Below are 20,548 nucleotides of genomic sequence, written 5' to 3' on the forward strand. Positions count from 1 at the left end.
CATATGGGGCTGCGCAGCTGCGGACCAGTCAGGGTGCCCATGCAGACCCCTGTCCACTGCCGAAAGCGCCTACAATGGGCACGTGAGCATCAGAACTGGACCACGGAGCAATGGAAGAAGGTGGCCTGGTCTGATGAATCACGAGTTCAAGGTGTTGACTTGGCCTCCAAATTCCACAGATCTCAATCCAATCGAGCATCTGTGGGATGTGCTGGACAAACAAGTCCGATCCATGGAGGCCCCACTTCGCAACTTACAGGACTTAAAGGATCTGCTGCTAACGTCTTGGTGCCAGATAACACAGCACACCTTCAGAGGTCTAGTGGAGTCCATGCCACGACAGGTCAGGGCTGTTTTGGTGGCAAAAGGGGGACCTACACAATATTAGGCATTTGGTCATAATGTTATGGCTGATCGGTGTATCTGAGCATTATAATTGTTTTGGCAATGTTCATCAGTGGTGGCCAGCTCCTGGTGAAGCACAATGCTGCAGGTGTTATAGGTCTTTCTAAATCAATACCTGAATACCTTGCACACATGATCATTTTGACTAATTAAGCCAAATGATTTAATCAATGAAGTAACAGTTTGAATAAAACACAAAACTGACGTCACCGTGGCTCTCCGGGATAAAGGTGGGCCAGCCCTGGTCTAGATAAAGAAAGCGATATCCCAGCTATCTGCAGTGTGTTGCTTCCTCTATATCCATACCTATAACTTTTAATTTACAGTATTCACTCCAGAGGTAACATATACATTAAACACAAAATGTACAAAATGTAATAACTCTATTTAAATATCTATTTAAACAATCAAAATATTCTGATAGATAGATAGACTGCACATGCTGAAGTGTAATGTTATATAATAAAGTATTATTTGTATTAAATTACACCAAAGAAGAACACAACAACACCCCTTCTAAAAGAGGATTGTTGCTGCTCTAATGTGATATTACCCTTTAACTGGACATATTGCAATGTTTTTGGCCAGATCTTAAGGTGAGATTTTGAATTAATGTTTCAGCATCAGAGACTCTGCGTGCGTGTTCAACACAAAATGAAAGGAAAATTCTGAAGCGATAATCACCTACTTTATAGACACATTGATTCTCTCGCCTGGTTTCTCAATTTTTCTGAAACAAAAAGATTGCCTGCAAGTACCTTACACATACTAGGGAACACATGACAAATTATTCAATCCAAAAACTAAAAGAACATTTGAAAAACAAAAATCCAAATATTTTATATAAAAAAAAACTCTAAGTCATTGAACTGTCTGACTCAAAATGGCCCTTAGACCTTAACAACCAGTCAGCTATTCTGGATCCTAGCTATACTGAGATTTTTTTAATGTATCCACTTGCCTGAATTATAAGACATAATTTTTTTAAATTATAATTACCCAGTTAAATGTATTGTCCTCCAAACAATACTGTAGACCCATGTCCTTCAACAAACTGTCAAAATGCCACAGAAAAATATAATCTTGTATGCAGCAAACACTGAAAAATAATGGAAACATACGTGCTATGAAAAGCTGATCAAATGTTCAACCCATTTATTTTCCAAGCTCACTTCATGGGAGATCAACTAACAATTCTTACAATACACTAGTTTCTATGGTTTGATTTCCTTTTATCTTTTAGGTGTCTAGCTTTGGCTGGTTCCTTTCGCATGGAATAGCATTGGGAACACATTAGTTTCTCTTGATATCGAGCAAATGAAGGGAAATCCTAAAGCTGATATTGACTTTCATCAAGTAGAATGTGAGAGACTGTAAGTATTATATGCATCACTATCTTTGGAAAATAATTAAATATAACTATATATATTTTTGTAGTAGATATTGAATATTAAGTTTGCAGACAAAAGATTGCACTTCATAAATTAATCTGTATTCCTCCCCTTGTTTGTAATTTTCAGGTCTGGCAACTCAAGACAGTCCTAATGAGACAACTGCATAATTCTGACAGTTGATGTGTGTAAGAGATGATCACGTTTAGGAAAGGAATACACATTACCCATTCTCAGACACAATTTATAAGTGAGGTTTAGGTCATTTCACGCAGTTGCCTAGCTTATAATAGGCAGTGCAGAAGCTATCTATGGTTGATTTGCTGAAAAATGATGGAGAGATACAATGTAAAGAAACTAACAATCTGTGAAAAGGGGTGGAAGTCCAAATCACACTGAGATTTGAGTTGAGGGAATTTCGTGTTATGTATTTTGTTGTTGTATCTTTTCTCTGCCAATCTAGCGGTGAGATGAGTTTGCACAGGCTCAACTAGTTCCTCCTTACATTTCATCAGCTGTATATATTTGTGTTTGATATTTCTTTCACTTATACCAGATTTGAAAAATGGACTATGTATAAAATAGTAACAAAATGAAAGCAAACAATCAGAGGAAAATGTTATGCTGAAACTTATTTTCTGGATACATTTCCCAGGTAGAATATATGCTGTTTAGTGTATATTGAAAGCCTACAGATTGTATTTCTCTTTCTGTCTGGTCTCTTTTTGTTAATTAACATAAATTCAAAGATAAACGTGCATGCAAAATTCATGTATTTATTTTTGTAGAAATTGACCTTTAGGGATTTGACTTACTGTATAATGTGCACCATTTGCTCAAAAAGCATTTTATTTGTGTTATACAGGAAAAAGTGCTTTGGGAAAGGAAACACAGCAAGTAACTTTCAGAAAAAAATGTAAACAAATATAAATATTATTAGAGTGGTGGCCAGTGACATGGCTCTGGATTCTTAATACTTTTCATTTAATATAATATTAATAATAGTGTTTCTGTACATTGTTTTGTCTGGTTTTCAATATGTCTGTATTTATATACAAAAAAAGTTTAATTATGTAACTTCACAAAGTATATGATGGTCCAAAAAGAAATATTATCAGAATTAAGTTGGAATTTCTCATTCACAAAACCTAGCCTAGATTTGTCTTCTGGCAGTTGACACCGGAAAGTGATGTCTCATTTTGAAATCATTCTATTTAAATCTTCAGTCTATGATCCACTTTAATCCAAGCTCTATGACTAATCCTAATCCTAACCACTAGGGTTATATCTTGAGCTAAACGTAACCATTCCTTTAATAGTCAAATTATACATAGCACTTCATTTTTTATTTTTTATTTTATTTTACTGTATAGCAACTAACCCTTTAGGAAAGATCTGTTTGCAAAAGATCAGATATATATCTTGTGAGACCTGTTACAGTATTTGTGCTTTACATGACCTATAAAGATATATAATAGTATTTTGTAACACAGTGTTAAAGAAAAGAGTTCACAGAAGCTTTAGATATGACAGCAGTGATGTATGTCTAACAAGCATGAAATAAAACAAAACAATATGATTCCTCTCTCTGAAAATATAAGAAAAAAAAACACACACATAAATTGGACATTTTTACCTGTCGCTTTTTCCTATTTCTTGCTGTGACATTTCCATTGGATTTATGCAGCTTGCATATTTGGTTTCAGGCTTTTTCCTTATTGCTTCAGTTTGCATTGTCTTACTGCTTCTTGTCAGCATTTGGATGATTTGATAAGATGTTCTTCGGCATGGTTTCATGGGTTCCAGCATGATTCATCTCCTCTGCCTCCTTCTCCTTCTTTAACTATTCCCTAGAACCAATTTGTGAGCCATAACTAATTGCTTTTACTTTGCCACACATGTAGCCATTGAAAATGTGTTGTACCGTAACCTTCCCATATTAATAGCACAATTTGGATTGAACCATGAACTGTCTACTGATATTACATTACTTTGTGTTATAACAGTAGCAAAATTCTAGTAGTTAATGTAAGGATGTATTATTATTTTACCTTTCATTTAAATAAAGAAAGTATTGACAGCATTGATTTTAAGATCAGCTGTACACTTTAAATGGTAACTTGTACTACTTAACAGTAAATACCTTTCTATCTGTTAAATGAAATGTCACCCATGGTGCACCTGGTCTGAGCCCTTGCAATGGCACCTGCAGACAAGAGTATCAATTGACATTAAAGCTGTCTAGGAGATCCTTTTGCTTACTGGTTGCCTCTGTTACTGTGCAGTTATCAGGAATGATTGTCTCTGCTCCATTTGACATAATGTACAAGCTGAATTATTTCCTTAACAGAACTGCGAAAGAAGCTGACAGCCTTGGCAACACTTATTTCAGAGAATGTGAATGTGTCTTCGGTTTCCTAAGACAGTGTGGGAACGCAGGGATGAGTCAGGCAACTGGCGATTCCAAATTGTGCAGTAAAGGAAAGGGCTGGAGGCTGCGGTGGCGATTTCCATTTAACAAGAAGAGTACCTGACACATAGCAGAACAAGGCTTTGTTGCTTACTGTACTGGAGTAGAATACATTATCACATTCTATTGTTAAATGGAAATGCTATTATGATAAATTATAACACTGGTGTAGCTGTTAAGTCAGCAAGTCTAATTGGGCTGCTCTTTAACACATTAACAATTCAAAAACAAACAAGCAAGCAGATGGAACAAGGCGCACCTGTGGAATATGTTTCGAATAGCTCAGAAATAATCAGTCTACAGTCATCTTTTATTAATAAAATGCTATGTTTAAGAAGGTCCATGACTCTGGAAAACAAAAGAGGCTCTCATGTGACCATTTTATCTCATGCGCATTAATGCGCAGCAAGAAGGGAAAGGCGATGTCACTCAAAACAAAAGAAATAACAGGCAATTTCATAGCGGCAAAATTGGCATCTGACCACGGCTTAAATGTAATACCTTTGTAAGTGTAAGAAGGAAATTAAATCTGGTTATGATGTCAACTTCATTGTAAAAGAAAATATTTTAAGGCAGTGTTGAGGAATGTTAAGTTTAAAGTATAAAGATAAAAATAGCTTAACACTGTAGGGGTAAAAAGGGATGCGTCAGCTGTTTGTTTTTGTATATATATTTGAAAAGTGTCCACCGCAGTATGTGATATTGCCTATTAGTGCACAGGTTGCTGAGCTCTGTATATGAGGGCAGCTGGGAGACGTCTGTGAGGATGACATAGTAAATCCTACCTCCTCTCCTATGTGACTGCATTGTATTGTTGTAAAATGATTAAACTAACCCTGACAAAACAGCCTGGACACAATCAGAGACAGCTTATTGTATCAACAAAATGTTTTAAGTATAAACTCAGGATTTCATCAACTAGGAAGAATATCTATCGTTTCTACTTTCATTACTTTGTCATTTTTATTCCCCCGACACTTATGATATTTTCTTTCTTTTATTAAATGGTTGTTTGTCCATCACCTTATATATCAATTATATCACTGTGCATTTCTATATATTTTTTTTGTTTCCAAATGTTTTTATTGAGGGAAATCAGCACAGATAACAACCGTGTAAAAAAGCTAAATGACAAGTGTTTCCCCCTTTCTTAAAGTTTCCCACTCTTCACCCACCCCCCAGACAAAGTTGAAAAACCTCCTCCACCCCTAGAAGGACCACAAGCAAAAAATAATAAATAAATGAATAGTACAAACAACATTAAAAAATATAAATAAATAAATATAAATAAAGACAAAACTGAATCAGTGGCTGTCTTCCAGGCTTCCAGTCTCCCTCCTGGCTCCATGGATCTGCGGCATGGAGAGTTCCATATTAATGATATCTAGAAAAGAGTGAAACCAATGGAGCCAGGGAAGAGAGTGTGGAGGCTGCCAGCCGAGCGCCAACATTTTGAACCATTTCCATCTCTACTGCAGTGATTAATGAAGAGATGAGTCATCGACTAATAGCAATACTCTGGAAGAACAAGGAAGCCTCCCAAGAATGGAAGACAATGTTGCAGTAACGCATCTCCAAAATACGGCCACATCGGGGCACTCCCAAAACATTTTGAGGGGACAGATATGTCCTGTGAATAACCACCTTGTACTACTTCAATATACTGCTACTTATATGTATATTTTCCAAATATTTTTTGCTATTGAATTATTTTAAAGTCATTGAAAAACATAGATCGGGAGAAGGGTACAAATCTGAATTTCCCTATGAGCACAGTCTGCTCAATCATCAATCATCACTCACTCACTGTCCCTGCAAACTGAGCAGCTGGGCAAGGAGGGGACTGGTGAGGGAATCTACGGTGGTGAGGCCAGTGACAACTTTGACAGAGTTCAATGGCTGAAATGGCAGAAAATGTGCATCAGTCAACAATATCCAGAACATTTCACAAAACTAGCAAGGCAGAGTGGCAAGAAGGAAGACATTACTAAGACATTAACCATCTCAAAGCAAAAATGTAGCAAAAAGTGTTGTGATCAGACAAGACCAAACTGGAACTTTTTGGTCAAAATGCCAAGCAATACCTTTGGCGCAGACCCAACACAGCACATCTCCCAGTCAACACCATCCTATGGTGCTATGGGGATGCTTCTCCTCTGAAGGGACTGGAAAGCTTGTTGGGACTGAAGGAAAAATGGCTGCAGCAAAGTACAGGCAAATACTCTAGGATGAAATTTTCACATCTCAGATATATGTGTATTTATATATTTACCTATTTTCATAAAGGTAAGGACAGCAGTAGAATACTCCAATGAATAAAAAAAAGTGAGATTCAATTCTTATTTTCAGACAGTGTAATTTAAGGTTTACAATTAGTTAATTAATCAGTATTAAAAACATAATGTCATAGTGATACTATGTCTTGCATGAGACCATTTTGGCAGAGTTAATAATAACACAGTTTGAAAAGACTATTATTTTTGAATAACCAGTCTGAGTTTGCACTGTATTATTTGATATCAATTCAATATCAAAGCACTTGTCTAGTGAAGAGAATTTCTTGCTGCTTAATTATACAAAAATACAAATATAATGTGAAAATGTAAATAAATCAAAATTCAATGTTAAATTCAAATCCAATAATAAAGCTAATATTGAAAGCTTTCCCACTTTTCTTCACCACTTGGTGTCTACTGAATTGCTGAAATCATTTGTTTGTGCCAAAACACTGCTGTAGAGTTTCTAAGGCTGTTCTAGAATGCATTACATGAACATTCTTTGAGCTCGGGATAACCATCCTAATTATTCACAGTCTGAAGTGTACTGCATGGCAGACCCTTATCCTACACCCACAGGCATGATCTTATATATCTTAATAACTCACCTCTGGTAACAAAATTGAATCCTCTTGGCTTTGCACAGAAAGAATATTGCAATACTGTTGCCTTTTAAAATCATAATGTAGGAGAGTTCACATGAAAGATCTGCAAAATAATGCTTGGTTTGCTGCATAATGATCTGTTAACAGGTTGTATGAAGTTGTCTCTTTCTCACAATTTTCTTTATTAATTTGATAGACTTCATGATTACTAATGGAAGAGCCCTGGAGCCATATAAAGTTAAATTCAACTCAACTCAAATCAAGCCCCACTAGGATATATTCTTTAATTATAATGTACATAATAATAACTTTAAGGAATTACATGAGGGAAATTGATATATATATATATATATATATATGTGTGTGTGTGAATTAATGTAAATCATTTAAATAATAATTCATCTTCATGTAATTGTCATTATGAACAGCTTTACCCTGATTGTAGTTTTCTGTATAATAAAGGTAGAAAACAGACAGTATTTATGTCTCAGAACTGAAATATAATTTAATTGTTGTTGTTGAGCTCAGAAACAGTACTCAAAATCCAACTAAATTACATTTGAGTCTCAAGCAAAAGTGGGTATATTTTTATCTATTTTATTTTTTAGATATGTATCTATTGATATGGATCATTTTACACAATGTATCTTTTGGGAGCTTAATTTATGATGTCATGGAGTAGTCGTGTGTGATGAATGTCAAACAAACTGGTCATCAAAGTAAAGATCAGTCAGATCTGCGGATTTTAGTAGATAAGTGAAAAATCAGGATCAACAGGTCAACAACTGCATCTTCAATGAAAAGAAGAAAAAATAAAATCAGCAAAACCTACAGGGAACACCCCAACCAACAGCTGTGCAGACAATCAAAGAGGATTTAGAAGGGAAGGACTTCAAACCCTCTATCACAGAATCTCTGTAAAGCTGTTACAAGAAAGACCATAGAAAGATACCAAAGAAGTGAGAGGAAATTCACAAGCTGGGAGTGAGACCATGGGAAGAAAAAAATAGTAGAAAAGAGCATTTCCACCCTTCCCAGACATCACAACATTTGGAAGGCACTGCTTAAGAGAACTGTACATTTTAGTAAACTATAAGTTTCAGATATCGGCAATGTCATAAGCTTACTGCTTATCAATAAGGCTACTATGACATAATAACAACAGAAACATGTACAGGAGATGTAAAAAATAACTACACTGCCATGGCATTCATTATACAAAACTAATACAAATACAGTGCAATTTAAATGATTCAAGACTATATATACTGTATATATGAACTCTGTAGTGCTGAACATTATTTTACATTTACGAGGCACAAATTCATTTGTACACAACATTTTATTTCTAAGTGACTGTTTCGATCCAGGGGTATGAATTCACTAAATTATATTGGGCTGTGGTCTCTTTATGCCCTTTTTAAGTTTATGTTTGTCCATCACTACATGCTTGGGTCACCCAACAGTGTTTTCTGCTATTGATGGCAGGACTTCAATGAAATATTTTCAGTGCAATTTTGTTTCAAACACTGTACTACACTCTCAGTTATGTGAAATATTTGTAGATGTATAGGGACCACATAATAAAATACCGTAAATGGCGACTGTCTACTCTTGTCACAATACATACTGTTAGACATGATGCCCGCCCAATATAAAAGCTGTTACAATCCATTTATAGTGGAGGGAGACAAGTACCATTTATTTTAGAAATACAGTGCATGTGGATGAATGGATATAAGAACACAACATGGACGATTGGGACAATACAATACATAATAATAATATTTGAAATATCATACTTATGATACAGAACACATACATTACTATGGATTCTTCTTGCAGAAGCTAACCAACCATGAGGTGAATACAACCTGTGTGACCTGACTCTTGCCTTTTTGCCTATCTATAGAACAAACACAGAGCTGCTTGTCTTTCATATGTTGCACTCCCGAAAATATTTGAGATCAAATAAGAAAAGTTATTATATACCAGGAATGGAATACTGTGTCAAATAATTTTTATATCCTTGTGGAAAAACTGAAAACATTTGACATTCCATTTAAAAACTGTGTTGCTTTTCCATCAGATAACTGCTTCAATCACTGGGAAGAATGACCCTGACAGAAAAGGATTAACCCTGAATTAGAGACTGAGGGTTGCCTTTGCCATTTGGCAGACCTTTACTGCAAACCAGGTATAAAAGCCTATTTTGCAACTTGCAATGGTGTCTGTATTTTGAGTTTTATTGCCAAGTTCATTTCAGTTTCAAACATCTGTCAAAACAAAAGTTGAATGTTCTGTGGAAGCTTATTGACAACAATTATATAAGTAGACACAATACACATTTACATGATAAAGGGCTTCCTTTCTTCTACACAGAATAAAACAACTTTATGATAACCAAAATGTTGAATTCCCCCATCTTGTTGCAGGCAGATTGGTACCATGTTGCTCTTTCAAATAGCTGCCTTGAAAATGTAATTTACACCTTAACACTGTAATGTGTTTTAGGAAATGAAAGCTGATTTGAAATTGCTTGTGTTTTTATTAATTACATTTTAATTCCTTACATCTTACAAAATAACAGTTTAGTGATTAATTGTTGTCAAACGTTGTCAAGTCACAACATATTTTTGAAAACTGGCTTTTGGTAACACTTTGCCAAAGCATATGATGGCAACCTCCAAGTAAAAGAAAACTAAAAATAGTTATACAAGGAGAAATTCTTTTTTTTTCATAACCAAATCAAAACTATCTGCATTATTCAAAGCCCTGCTACATTGTACAATAAGGAGGCAGTTTTTTTGATAACCAATCTCAGAACTGTAGAATTCAACTAGGCATGCATACAAGAAAAGGCTGTTCCTTTTACTTCCTTTATATTTATTTAATCCAAAACATTTACTCATGAGGCTGTGTATGTCACTCAGCGCATATTAGAAATGGCAAAATTGTTCATCATGGTTAGTTTGGTTGGAAGTGGAGGCAGAGTACTGTTTCAAACTCACTCAATGCAAGTAGACAAGATGACTTTAAAACAAAAGAAAGCTAGCCTTTATTGAATACAAAGTGGAACACAAGCTTTATTTGCTTCTCGTGACATACCCAAGAAAACTGGATAGCGCATTTCAAACAGTTCACATTGTTTGAGTAAGAAGCTTCTAACTGTTAAATTTGTGCAACTATTAATAGCTCATTAAGTCCACAATCACACATTTGTAATGAAATAACTCTGTCTAGTAATACAGCTGGATTTATGATTGACAGTTCAGTGTCAGTAGTTGGTCTTGATTGGGGAACCAAAAACACAAGCACAGCAGCAGGCATGACAGGTAAACCAGTCAAACAAAGTAGTTCCTCTACAGAAAATCTTTGGTTACCACTGTAAAAGCAATAAACCGTCCTCAGGATGTTGATATAATTAAAATTCAAGGGGTTTCTCGATCATAGACACCCTACTCCCAAAGCCTATTTCAACACTTGCAGCTTCAGGTGATAAAGTCCTCAGGAATTAATGATTAGATTGATTTCGACATTCACTTGGACCAATTCCACTGGCAAAATTAATTATCGGGGACAAAAAACAGCGTCTCTCTCAACAGGAAGGAAGCATCGTGTCAATGAAGTGTGATGACAAAAGCACAAGTGACATTATTGATTGAGGTACATATAGAAACATACTCAAACAAAAACATAGAAAAATAATAAGATTGAAAGGAGAAATACAGGGATTGCTCTTGTAGATGTGCTTGCAGTACTAGCAGCAAATAGACACAGATATTAGCCAATCCCTGTGGCTTGTAGACTTGGGCCTGGACTTAACTGTATTATATGGACCTGGCTGTGCAAGATTAAGGGACTGATTTAAATGAGTTGTTGGATACTCTGAAACTGTAAACAATATTTTACTTTTGATTGCTTGTCAGCTTAAGCCTCTGAGTTGTTTTGTGTAAGTCCTCATCCCTTCGTTTTCTGCTGTCTGTGGTGGGCCCGGCTCCCTCAGTCCTCCTTGCTAAGCCTGTCTTTCTCTAGCTGTCTCTTGTTGCTGTTAGAGACATTGAAAAGGGAAAAGCTTCTGCCCCAAGAGGCCCTGTTTCTGAGTGTGAGGTTGTGGTTATTCTTTAAATAAAGAGCTTTTTCTGAACAAATCCCATTTCCCTGTCATTTGTGAAGGCTCGAGAATGCTGTCCTCAGAACTAAGTCACACAGTTTCTACATACACAATTATGGCAGTATTTCACCAGATGAAAAACTGCACTATGTTTACGTTATGTGCAGCGGGTGCGACCAGTAATAAATCTCACAAGTAAGGTAGCTGTGGGATGGGATGCTTACACCTGTCACTAATCATCTAATTAGTGTAGATGCGATAACGGCCACCTGCTGTGATGCAGCCACTAAGCTTCCCTGTTGCTCGGTACGAGGTTGTGTCCTGAAGACGAGGTGTGTGATAGCGGCAGTGATCAGGCCAGATGTGAAGTCTAACTTTGTGATTATAGTTTGCCTTAAGGTCTATTTTAGTGTCAACCACCATTTCTTTACCTTGTTTCTTTACAGCATTTTTTTTTGTTTTACTGTTATGTGTCCCCATTTCTTTAGTTTCTTTATAGGTTCTGTTTACATGGTTATTATTATGTTTTGGGCTGTGTCTGTCAGTCTTCCTGTTTGCTGGACTTCCTGCTTGTAGTGATAATCTGGACCTGTATACATCTGGTGACAGTAATTGTACTTGGGATCTGCCGTTGTGTGAAGTGTTTTATTTTGTTGAGGACTTCATTGGTTATTCTTGCTTGGGTTTTGCACATCACATTTTCAGTTCTTTCGACTAAAGCATTTGATATGCTTTCTTTCCCATTTATTTTCTTCCAGTTTGTATTTAAATGGTTCCTGGGCGTTCTTGCAGCCATGAGCACCAGCATTGTTAATCATTTAATTTGTGTATTAACATGTGTCTTCCTGTCCGTGCCAAGATTCGGTCCACCTATTGGACTCCGGTGGTACTGCAAACCTAATAGTCAGATGCAAACCATTGTTTTGTTGATTTTAAAGTTTGTGGGTAGGTAAACTTTTTTATCTATATTTTATACCTGACTCTTTAGCTTTCATTTATTTGAAAAGGGCTTGTGTGGGAATCTGCCTTCTTGAGGGGATTTATATTGCTGACAGGGTAATTCACTACCTTGGTATATAGGAGATCCTCTTGCCCTTAGTAAAATCAAAGGTGGTGTAGTCGAGTTTTGATCTGTAAAATAATCAAAATCAAAATCAGATACATTTCTAAATGTTTGATGCATGTTACTGGTAACTTTATTCTGACTACTTTTTCCAAATCCAATTATTTATACAACATTTCAACATTGGTTTATATTTAAAGATGGAGTAGAGCTAGTTACTGGCATCTCTAATGATTTTACATACAGGTCTTCTGATTTTGGTAATCCTAGGTTATAATCTCATGTCTTTGTATAGTTACATTAGCACCAACACATTAGTCTGAATGGTTTAAAATAACAGTTAGGATATGATAAATGTCTGTTATTATCATACATATTCTAATATAATATATTTAGATTCTAATTGAATAGTTTATACGGTCTCTCACAGGCCACATTTAAAAATAAACTTAAACGCTGTCTTCAAAGGCATGAGCAATCTACAAAATTCCCCTTTTTTATTAATATGCTGCATAATATTGTCCACAGTTTTCCCCAGACAGCGTGCCTCCTGTTTTCTTTATTATTTCATTCATATCATGTACAATCAGGATCACAGCTCCCAGCAACCCTCAAAGGCTGCACAGCACAATGAATATTTGTTGTTCAGAAAGTGTCTGGTACAAACTTAGGCAACAGGAAAAAAATCTGCTTTCAGTTCAGGAGATGCTTATGATTAAAATTACAGCATGCAGTAGAATCCAATAACAGAATCACCCTTCTAAAATAAAATTCTAAAATGTTATGAGAAAGCTTGTAAACTCTGTGCTCAACTGTTAATATTTGTCTTCTGATATGTGACTTGTTTGTGAGAAAAATTATGTTCATTTTAACAAGCACTTATAAAAAAGTGGGACACATATCTGACTGGCATTTTGTCAGGATAATTCTACACGTTAATAAGGATAAGAATAAGAATATGTATTAGCCTGATTAGCCTGACCACTGAATGAATGACTCTAAACCCTCCACCCTTAGCCCCAACTGGTAGAATAATCTGTCCACGGGTGTCCCTGCCCACCTTCTACATACCTGCCCAAAGAGACATTTTCATATGGCAGCCTCCCTGATACTCCATACTAAATGTAACTTTATTTATTCTTGTACTTAACTTGTAACTGTTACTTTACTATTGGCAATTATACCTATTTCAACTCATTTGCATATACCACTGATTTCTTCCTGGTTTATATTATATTTCTGGCAACGTGTATATTTTGTGACAACTGTAAGTCACCCTGGCTCCTCTTCAATGGCATATTAATGTTCCCAAATGTATCGCTTTGTTCATAATAATAGTCATTCCAAGTACCTACAGCAAACGTGACCACCCCTCCCCAGATAATTGTCCAGACATTGATTGATGTAGGTTCTGAAGACAGTTATTCATGGATTTCTTACAATGTCTTTTATGAAGAGTGAATGAATGGTGTGTAATGTGGGCAATGTTGAATAAATGGGTCAGAGATTAATGCCTATCTCACGATGAGATCAGAAATTCCACTGACGGCTGCACTCTTCTTTGAAATCCATAAGAATACAACATTTGTGCGACTGATCTATTTTAATTCTGCTCGGCTCAAAATATAAGGAATGCTTAAACAAAAGCAGCCGTATGAACTGCCCTAAATGAACAATAAAAGACAACAACAGTTTTTGCGGAGGCTAACAAGTGTGTTCTGTATTATTAAATATGGCACAACCATGCTGGGAAAACAGTATAACTCTCTCCAGGTAAATCAGGTTTTACATATTTTTAGGTCTGTGAAAATACCAAGACCAAATCAAAACTTTGACCCACCTACAAATAACAAATTAAATACTTGCATCCTATCACATTTTCATTTATAAGTAGTAGAAAGTAGTGGCTGACAATAAATTAAACTGCAATAGTGTACAGGTTTAGAATTGGTGATTCGTGGGTAGGTCAGAGTTTTGTTTTGGTCGAGCCAGAAGTATAATAATAAACAATTAACCTTGTAGACACAGGTAGTTCCTGTTTTGTTTTGTTTTTTCAGATGAAAGATATAATTGTATTGATATTGATTCAAAGATTGTCACCATATTTGATACAGCAAATAACAAGCCAAAACAAAAAATCTAAAAATTAAAAATAATTTACTTTTACTGCATCATGACTTCTCTATCTGTTTAACATAACAGAGTATATTATCCACATTACTTCACTGTATATATGTTCTCCTGATTTTGTATTTAGATAAAAAAAGTAAAGATTGAATTTAAGATTAAACAAACAGGTATACTCACCTTAGTGTCTTCAGGATAAGAGCACACCAAGCTGAATACAGAACTAAAGTGTAAAATTATCCCACAACCATCTCCAGAAAATGGCACCACACAGAAAGCAATAAAATATCCTACTGTTCTGGCTTTGAATCAGAAAAGGGAAATAAATGTGTGCTGTAATAAAGACACAGCTTGCCATTTCATTTATATACTTGACCTTCATGTCACATTACAATTATTATTAAAATAAAATTAAAAAAATCACTCTGATATTCATTTTTGTAAGACACTTGCATGGAAATATTGTCTTAAATGTTTTTTGTTCTACAGAACAATGCTTAAAGTAATCATTATTTTTAATAAAATGACAAAGAACCCAAACAAATTGAGGAACACTGTTGTACCCTTGAGCAAGGTACGTTACCTAAATTGCTGCAGTAAAAACTCAGCTGTATAAATTGGTAATTGTATGTAAAAATAATGTGATATATTGTAACAATTGTAAGTTTGGATAAGGGAATCTGCTAAGAGACAATAATCATTGACACATCAGTTACTGATACCATCTGACGTCCTTTGAGCTGTATTTGAGAAGCATAATTTTTTTTTTTATTGTGGCCAATGTGTTGTTTATTCCACTCAGTCACAATTCCCTATCAAGTGTGTCTTACTCGGTGGATGCTGGTCGTGTTTTCTTAAAAAATCAAAGATTATTATAATTTTGTTGCTTAAGTTTGTTTTTATGATGGCAGATTTCACTCCGAGGATCAGAATGAATAATTATGCTTCAGAGCCATAAAAAAACATGAATTGTGTATTGTGGCTTGGAATATTTACTGTCAATTAAAGCCAGATGTACAGTGGTTATAATGTTGCAACTATTTTCTGACATGATTTGTGCTAATAGATGTGTGACCTCTAGTGATTGTGCAGTTCATGTATCAGAAATAAGTGCTGCATAACATTATAGTGGCAAGAAAGAACATAATTGGTGGGGAACTTTTGCCTTTGCCTTTTATACTACCTGAGCTCTCAATATAATCAGACTAATTAGTTAAATTGATCAAGTGACATTCACAACATTTTGGAGGGTTGCCCTCCCAGACCAGGAGTACTTATATATTCTTATATGAACAGTTTAGGCATCTAGACAGCCCTCTCTCATCTTCTATTTTGTGTCCTTGTGTAATTTATCCCAAGTGCTTAGTATATAATGAGTATACTTTTCTTCCATAACACAACATCCAGCACTAGGCTATCACTGTGTGTTGTCATAACTCCCCTCTCATGCAGTGATAAATATTAATGGACTAAAATCGCTGTATTAGGACTCCTTCATACACCCATCAGTTGCTGTTAACCTCACAGACAAGCCATTGCAAATACTAGGGAGCATGTCAAACCACTTTGTGATAACTCTTCAGGAAAACAAAGTATAAAATACAAAAATACTCTGCTCCTGGAGTACCAGTAAAATACAAGTTTAATTCTAGTTAGGATTTCCAAGGCTGGGTCTCTGTTAGTACATGGGATTTGTGTGGCTAATTAAACTCAGGACAGCTACAATTGCTGCATATGCAGTTTAACACAACACAACATTGCTTGCAGTTTGAATTAGAAATATGACTTCGTAGTTCAAGAGGTTTGTATAAACCCATCTTAATGAACAAAACGATGCAGAATTATTTTTGACATTTCTTAAAGGTTGTGGTGGATATTTTGGTATTATCACATGAAGCTTGTTATTTAAGAAACACTGCTTATTAATGTTGGAATGTAATACATCAATGTATTACTTATCCCTCTTTAATTAACATTAGTTATGAAACAACAACAAAAACAATTTCATTTGCAATTGACCTTTAAAAGAATTATAAGAATAAGAATAAAAACAATACAATTCCATTAACGAGACAGGAATTTACACAAAACAAACAACAGAGGAGCAGTTTTTTGGGGGGTTTGAACATTAGCTATTTAGGTTCTTGTCTTATTATTATTATTATTATTATTATTATTATTATTATTATTATTATTTATTTATTTATTTATTTATTTATTTATTAGCAGATGCCCTTATCCAGGGCGACTTACAAAATATAAGCGCAATAAGTGCAAAAAATACAGTGTAGTTCAAGGCATAAAACATTATAAAGTCCAATTTACGTATTACAGTGCAATTCAAACCATAATACATTTTACAAATTCTTGTTGACACAAGTGTATACAATATATGACATCTTACATCCTGGATTGTAAAAGCCGAGTGCAGACGATGTTAGGTCATTGTCAAGGGCCAAGGGGAAGGGAGCATAAGGGAAATCAAAATAACAATACGAGTACTAGTAACGCAAGGCAAGTAGTATGATAAAACATTGTGAAGTGCAATCTTACAGGAGAATAAATGGCTAAATTTCAAGTACTGTCTGAAAAGATGAGTCTTGAGTCAGTGCCAGAAGGAGGTCAGGGACTCTGCTGTTTTGACTTCAGTGGGAAGGTCGTTCTACCACTTAGGGGCCAGGGATGAGAAGGAGCGAGGAAGGAGAGTGGAGAGGAGGCAGGGTTAGTCTTCTGGCACCAGAAGACCGCAGTGGTCTGGAGGGGATGTATGGAGAGATGAGGGTCTGCAGGTAACTTGGTGCAGTGTGGTCGAGACAGCGGTAGGTGAGGGTCAGTGTCTTGAACTGATTGCGTGCCGGTATCGGGAGCCAAATGGAGGGAACGGAGCAGTGGAGTAGCGTATGCGAATCTGAGAGAATACCAGACGAGACGCAGAGTTCTGGATGAGCTGGAGCGGTGGGTAGTAGTTACAGGCAGGCCGGCCAGGAGCGAGTTGCAGTAGTCCAGGCGGGAGAGGACCAGTGACTGGACGAGCAGCTGAGTCGAGTAGTTGGTGAGGAAGGGACGGATTCGGCGTATGTTGCTCAGAAAGAATCTGCAGGTACGTGTCAGCGTGGTGATGTGCTGAGTGTAGGCGAGTGCAGGATCGAGGGTGACTCCTAGGTTCTTATCGGAAGAAGAGGGAGAGAGTGTCGTAGATTCCAAGGGGATTGAGATGGAGACGTCAGCAGAAGTTGAGGAAGAGGGGAAGAAATCCAGCAGAGTAGGAAGGGTTGGAGAGGTGGATCTTGAAGTCTCCCAGAAGGATGGTAGGTGAGGACAGTGAGGGTTGGGAGGAGAGAAGGAAGTCAAATTCATCCAGGAAGGAGGCGAGTGGACCAGGAGGGCGGTAGAGAACTAGATGGAAGAGGTGAGAGGGAGAGGTGATTTCCACTGCGTGGAATTCAAAGCTGTTAGTCATGATAGAGAAGAGAAAGGGGGGGACAGAGAAGAGGAGAGAAGGGGAAAGCAGGAGCCTGTTCCTCCTCTGTGCCTGGTATGACGAAGGGAGTGGGACAGGACAAACAGAGAGGATAGGGCGGCAGGGGTGGTTGAGTCTTCAGAGGAGATCCATGTCTCGGTGAGAGCGAGGAAATCCAGAGAGTGGTGGGAGGTGAAGGCGGAGGTGAAGTCGGCCTTGTTGGAAGCTGAGTGGCACTTCCACAGGCCTCCAGAGAGTGGAATAGAAGGGAAGGGAGGAGGAGGGGAGAAGTAGGGAGATGAGGTTAGAGGGATCAGGGAAGCAATGGCGAGCAGGTGCACGCCGAAAGGAAGGAGAGAGCAGGACGGGAATCGAAGAGATAGTCATGGCTGCCTGGTGTTGCTGTGCAGCATCTCCTCACAGTCTTCTCCTCGCTGGAGTCCCACAGCTAGAGTCCCTGCCCTTTGAAAGCGTGGCCCTTTGGAAGGGGGGTACTGAGGCTGCTGGTGCTGACTGCTGGCACGGAGGACCTGGGGGGCTGTTAAATAGCCGACCTATAAGTAATTAGCAGAGAGCACACCTGAATTGCATTGGATTACACTGCTTTGTCCAGAGCCCGCAAGTCACGTCCTAGTACAGAGTCAGCCGAACTAAGTCCTTGGAATGTCTGGAATGTCTTCTTGACATATCCTATTATTCTCGAAAGACCAATGACGGTACAAATAATTATCTAGTAAATTAAGTAATAAAGTAATTTTCCAAGTGAATTACAAACATAAAGTTAAGGTGCCAGAAATGTAAAATTTACGGTTTCCAAATGATTTAAACCAAATGCAATCTTAAAATAAAGCTGTAACCACTTGCATGTACTGTTTCACTCTTCATAAAACATAAGTCCTGCTTCTGTACCTATCCCAAATGGCTCTTCGGAGAATATTCTTAATCACACCTGTGTTTCCCTGTGTTAATTAACAGCAGACTCCCAGCTGATGTTTAGAAATGTGTGACAGGCCTTCAGATGAGAAGCATCAGTGGAAATACAGCATTAATGAAGGAGATGAAAAAACATTGTAGGTTAACCCCTTGGCCATATTTACCCACTTTAATTTGAAATGTTGTTCTTTTAAGACATCAATGCCAACAGCAAGAAGGAGAAGAAGAAGATGATGTAGTGTAAGATATAATTAACATTAGAGTGAAAAATATGTTCACTGCTTGTGGTCATGTTGGGGGAAATAATTAGATATTTACCTATAAAAGTTTAAGAAGGAGGAGAGTTATTAGCTCGATGAGGTCAGACCCTCATAACAATAAAACATGCCATATTTGTGTTCATGTTTAGTAGAAGCAAAATCATTTTCAACATGGCCTGCATTCTAGATGCTTACAATATTCTGCTAAATGTGATTACCTATTCATTATAATAAGGTGTATTCAGGTGAACAATTAATCATTGTGTTGGGTAATAACATCCTGAAGATAAAATACAGTGCCGCATTTAACACACTTGCAGTGTTTAGAGAACGATAACATGTTTTCCATTCCAAGTGTTAAAGAATCTATTTCTTCAGCGCTAATCTCAAGTGGTATACAAAAAAAATGTTCATAATTACTGTCAGTGGTCACTAATTGCAGGCTGTGGAGAAACCTATAATTTTGCATAACAGAACATGCAAAGATATACAAACTCCCATCTAATTAATTGTCAAACAGAAATGAAACTGCTTGCCCTACAGCTGATCTGTACCCATATTTGCAGCAATTATGTCAGAGGAGTAGCCGACACCCTTGATTTCACTAAAGGAAATTAGGATGTACAGTTCAAATATTGTGTTGAAAACAATACCAGTGCATGCACTGATTTATCCTGTTACACACATCACAGGTTCTGTTTTGAATGATCCTGCCGTTTACATCTTACATCAAGCACAATCATTTTCAGCTGGTTCATCTTGTAAAACCCACCAGATACACACAGAGTATATGTTTAATTTCAACTTAATTGTTATTGCATTGAGCAACGCAGACAAACATCAATTTATTTACACAGCCCAAGGTAGCTAAGTTTATTTTTTTTACACACTCGCTCAAAGACGTTTTCTTCTTATGCATTTTTCTTTTTTTTTTTGTTTGTTTGTTTCAAAAAGGCTATCATTAAATTACTAGCCCGAAGGATGCGTTTTGATAGAAAATGCACTTGCGTATCTTTTATCATTCCCACAAGCAATGTTTCCAACATAAAGGAGATCAGCATGCTGCAAAATGTGAGATGTGGTGTCCCCATTAGGAAATTAAAGAAAATAGCTTATGGAAGTGTTTGCTTTTATCTCAAGAAATGTATGAATAGAAGAAGCTAAGAGGAAGCCCTTTGGTCCTCAAGTTGTGCATATAAAGTGCACAAAAGCAGCCCATTTCAAGAAAAAAAACGCAGTTATATAGCATACCAAATGGTTATTGTGCTTCTTAATACAATAATACATTTGGACAACATTGCAGGATTATGACTGGTTGCAAAGTGCTTAATGGGTTCTGTATGAGTATAAAATAAATGTGATGGATACTTTATAAAGCATGTCATAAAGCTCTTTAAATCATTGTCATTATTTTGTCACATATTACAGTATATTGTAAGTTATA

The sequence above is a fragment of the Amia ocellicauda genome, chromosome 1 (genome assembly GCF_036373705.1).
Source record: "Amia ocellicauda isolate fAmiCal2 chromosome 1, fAmiCal2.hap1, whole genome shotgun sequence".
In the NCBI taxonomy this organism is placed as follows: Eukaryota; Metazoa; Chordata; class Actinopteri; order Amiiformes; family Amiidae; genus Amia; species Amia ocellicauda.